At 43.1% G+C, this 5,004-nt stretch overlaps 1 pseudogene across 1 annotated transcript; it reads left to right on the top strand.

Annotated features, from left to right (window-relative positions):
* Nucleotides 1-279: 279 nt before the first annotated feature.
* On the top strand, nt 280-3,668 carry LOC147420623 (acetyl transferase 1-like; annotated as a pseudogene). Its single transcript, XR_015186926.1, has 2 exons — nt 280-1,111; nt 1,230-3,668. The product of XR_015186926.1 is annotated as an acetyl transferase 1-like (transcript).
* Nucleotides 3,669-5,004: the final 1,336 nt, after the last annotated feature.

Genomic DNA, 5,004 nt, shown 5'->3' with positions numbered 1-5,004 from the left:
GGTATAGGCGGTGGATTCAAGTCGCGGGGGCTCAACCGGTCGGAATCTTTTTATTCTTGAGGATAAACGAACGGTTCACATCGTTCGACGATCGTGGACCATTGATCCCACCTGACAAGGGGGTGTCAAATAGTCACGAGGGTAGACTTTGAAGTTTCGAGGTAACAAGGTAGGAAAGTATCCATGACTATAGAAGCTCCTTTTGCACCACAAGGTCCTCTCTTGCATGGAGGTCTTTTATTGGCAATGTCGTTAAGGCAGGGTCTAAGGGGAGGAAATTTGTCCCCATGGCCATAGGGGCTTTGGCCAATGAAAAATTGGCGTGTGAGGTGTGGCTTGCATGTAAGGAATTAACTAATTCTGGTGTCAACGAGGTAGAATTTGGACATGTGAAGCATAATCGATCAGCAACGGTGACTTCTCGCGTTCTACAGCTCTTCTCCTTCGTCAGACCGTCTTGTCACCAAGCTCCTCAGTCTTGCGCAGGATTTTATTTTTTTATTGTGCCACGGCAGTGCTCTCGTCTAGACTCACATAGTTTGATCATCAATATTGATTGACTCTCTCAGGCTTCCGTCCACGCACTAGGCTGCCGAAGAATGAGTGCAGATTCGTGGACCATCAATGGCGCCGCCTCCCCCTCCGTGTTACTGGAGGTGATGATACTACACAGAGATACCGTCCTTCCTACCTCTCCCTCCATTTCCCACCCTCTTTTACTCTCCTGCCTCGATATCATCTGGCAGGACATCCACTACAACCAACGGCTCCTCTTCTACCCGCACCCCTGTGCACTACTGTCGCAAAACGGCGCTGATGATCATCTGCTGCCGGCTATGGATCTGATGCAGCAGCTCAAAAGCAGCCTCGCTGTCTGCTTGGTCCATACTTCCCCTGGTGTGGCCGCCTCGCCAAGGGTGAAAACCCTCCCCACAGGCTCTTTATTGATTGCAACGATGCCGGAGTTGAATTTGTAGAGGCCTCCGTTGACATGCCTCTTTCTGTGCTTGCTGAAGACGGCTTTCAGATGAAGCCCTTCTTTAGTCAGTTTTGCCAACAGCCAGATCACAAGGGAGACTGCCTCTTCTCCAGTCCCCTTCTCTCCATTCAGGTAATATATTGTGTGCCTGCGTTGTGTGCGGGAGCGTGCGCGAGTGTGTGTGTGCACCAGAGAGAGAGAGAGAGAGAGAGAGAGAGAGAGAGAGAGAGTTGTCCTTTCACGTCAGCAGGCCACTCTCTTCTCGGATGGAGGCCTTGCACTCGGCGTTGCACACAGCCATGTTGTTGCAGATGGGCAGTCTTTATGGGACTTTATGGTGTCATGGGGAGAGTGCTCAAGAGGGGTTCCCTTGAGCCTAACCCCTGTACACAATAGGCTAGCGGTGCACGAGCCCTCTCCAGAGAAAGCCACATGGAGCCTTGATTTCCAGATCAATGAGGAAGATAAAGCAGCAGAAGAGGACCTTGTTGTGGAGGCAGACTTTTCAAGATCGGATGACAAGGGCCAAAACACTGAAGCTGACGATCCGAGGACTATGCACAAAGAAAATACCCTGGCAAGCAAGGAGAAGGATAGCTATGATGAAGCTGCTTCTTTACCAGAAAATACATCAGAAGATGGAAAGGAATATCCTAATGCCGGCTCTGAAAATGGAGAAAATGAGCATAAGGACAATAGCTCAGAAACCAAGTCCTGTGAAAATGGTGGCAAGTCCCCTCTTGGTGCAATATATGTTCACATTGTCTGCCTCTGCAATCAAGCAACTGAAGGGTGAGGCAGGTGGAGGCTTCACTTCCTTGGAGGTCACGTGCGCACACTTCTGGAAACAGACCTCTCTCGCCAGGAAATCTCCACCTGGTGAGCTCACCCTCGTTTTTGTGCCAATCAATTGTTGCTCCCACATCTCACCGCCACTACCACGTGCGTACTTCGGGAATGTCCTTAGCATAGGCACAGCCTTAAGCACTGTTGGCAAGATTTGCAAAGAGCATATACGTTCTACAGCGAGCCGGATCCATGAGAAAATTGTGGGAGTCACGGAGGATAGTGTGGAAGCCTTTATGAATTGGCTTGAGATTCATGACAACAGTCTTACGAGTTCCTTCAGTGCTATGCCAGTAGTGCAGGGCATAAATGTGGCGAGCTCGCCGCATTTCCCTACATATAAAGTAGATTTTGGGTGGGGCAAACCGGCAGCAGTGCGCACAGTGAAGGTGTCGACAAATGGGGAGTTGGTCTTTTTTGGAGGCAGGCCTGGATCCAAGCAAGGTGATGTAGAGATATGCACTGCCTTACCTAGTGATGTTTTGAATCATCTCTTACAAGATGCTGGGTTTCTTGCAAAGCCTCCTACCTCTTTTCATAATGCGTAGAAGCTTTGTGCTAATGTGTATTTGGTCATTGATTGGGAGTTTTTGTGCTTTTTTGTAGAGACTCCTATAGTTGGCCTCATTCTTTTAGGACTAGTGGTCGGGTAGCCCGGTTTGTCCCACTGTGTCTCCTTTAGGACTAGTGCATTTAATCGGTTAGGAAAGTTGGTGGCATTAGAAAAACTAGTGGCACAAGCTGTAGAAAAGATGACTCTATTGAGCTGGTTTGCAGAGTTGTTTAACCACAATAGCTTATGGATCCAAATGGCACAAATTTAAAAGAGGAGTGCATTTAAGTGTCATCTGCAATGCAATTTGTGGTGGGGCCCAAGGGTTGTGTCATTAGAGGCATGGGTCGAATTGTCCCTAAATTTATACAAAGAATGTCAATGAGGAGAAATATAATTAATTTCAATTAGGAAAGAAATAGTTTGTTGGTATTTGTGTGTTGAATAGAATGATGCAAAATCATCTCCTACCTCCTCGTATTGGAGAGAAGAAGAGAAGTTTTAATGTTGGAGATCTAAGAGAGCTCAAAGATCTATCCGGGGGGAGGGGAGAGAGAGAGAGAGAGAGGGAGAGAGTAATGTGGAAATTATATTTGTCAACACCGTATGAAGCAACACCTTTGCAACTCTCATCTTCATTAGCATATAGCTATGTGTCTACCTCTCGTTGTCTTTCAACATGGGAAAACCCTCATTTAGATCTCAATGAGGTACAATGCTACTCCTCACATATGTTTATCAAGCTTTAGCTCGCTTTAAGCATAAATTCACCTTAGCATGGATTATATTTTCGGGTACATAACCAAGAAAAATTTTGACATACATATTCAAACTATCATCCTTATAACGAACATTAAAGAGAAGATTATTAACATGAGATAACACAAAATTGAGGGCTACATTTTATAAGGCCCACCCCTTTTCAAAAAGCTTCTCATTATTTATGCACTTGGAACTCTTTGTAACGAAGAGAGGCTTAAGTGGGAGCAAAAGTCTCTTCATAATCTATGCCTTGATGTTATGCATAACCTTTTGCAACAAGTCGAGCTTTTAGCAGTCAATCTCACCATGCGGCTTACGTTTCAACTTGTAAATCCACTTGGTACCAATGGCCTTTTTGTCCACATCAGGTACACCTGTATCAATAGTAAGTGGATCCAAAACTCTTTTAGAAACCGCCATAGGTTGTACATTTGCCTCATTAGAATTCACATTCAAGTTTTCACCATTAAAAAGAGGCAAAAAAGTGTCGTAAATGTCTCGTGAGCTTACATTACTGTCCCTGGTACATGATAAAAAAGGCTTAATAGAATCGTCCACAGACACATTTTGTGAAACCAAGATATGTTTGATTTACGGATGATATACTTGTAACCTTTGCTTTCAGTATTGCAACCAACAAAAATGCATTTAACAACTTTATCATCCAATTTCTTGTGTTGCGTTTGTGGCACCAAAGCATAACCTAAACAACCAAAAACATGCATGCGATCAATATATGGCTTCTTATCATGCCATGCTTCATAAGGAGTCATAGATTGCAAAGATTTTGGAGGACATTTGTTAAGTATATAAGTAGCACAAATGATAGCTTCAAGTCAAAACAAATGTGGCAAAGCTCGACTCTTGATCATATAACATACCGTCTTTGTAAGTGACTTGTTTTTTCTTTTAGCAACACCATTCTGCTAAGATGTATAGTACTTTGGTGTTTTATCCCACGATCAGTCATAAATTCATTACACTCATGAGACATATACTTCCTTCCTCAATCTGAACTGAGGGTGTCCATAGCACATTCAGAGACATTTTTAGCCGTAGCTAGAAATTTTCTTAAAGCACAAGAATACTTCATACTTCGATTTAAGCCGATACACCCATGCATTCCTAGAGTAATCATCAATGAAAGTCGGGAAGTAAAGGTAACTGTTTAATGATGGAGTTTGCATAGGCCCACAAACATCAATGTGCACAAGTTGCAACCGCGCTAAATGCCCACTCTGCATCTACATCACCATCACAATCTCTCTTCACAAAAGATTCTACAATAGTTTTACTTGCAGTGGAACTAGCCTCTTTCATCTTCAATTTAGGACATTGCTTTATCGAGTGATCAATGGCCTTGCAATAATGGCAATATATCTTCGTTTTTTCCTTTTCACCAGAATTCCTAGAGGAGGTTCTTTTAGTAGAATTATTAGGAACATGTGATTTTCTACTCACTGAAGAACCATGAGAAGTGGTTTGAGAAGCAACGTAAGCCTGTTCAAGTGCATGCTGTTTGGCCTCGTTCTTTCTTTCAAGTGACTCTTGTAGCAACAACAATTGCAAAATGCATCAAACTTGAAAACATTAGGATTTCCTTGGGTAAGAATAAAAAATAATTTTTATAAGTGAACTATAAAAAACGACTTCGCTTGTAGAAATGAGTTGCTCGATAATATCCTTGATACTAGCATGAAAATTAACCATGTCATAAAATCTAATATCTAATTAACCCAAATGATTTCCTCATATTGAATTGATCTTTTAATATGGGAAAATAAACGGGAACAAGAGTTAAAACATAGACATGCGCTTTTAGATCTATTTCAACACGGGGCCAAAGGGAGAGAAGGCAACGAGA

This window comes from Adiantum capillus-veneris, chromosome 28, assembly GCF_014529385.1.
Source record: "Adiantum capillus-veneris isolate H3 chromosome 28, ASM1452938v2, whole genome shotgun sequence".
NCBI classification, from domain to species: Eukaryota; Viridiplantae; Streptophyta; class Polypodiopsida; order Polypodiales; family Pteridaceae; genus Adiantum; species Adiantum capillus-veneris.
The sequence above is the reverse complement of the archived record's forward strand: the minus strand, read 5'-3'. Positions and strand labels throughout refer to the sequence as shown.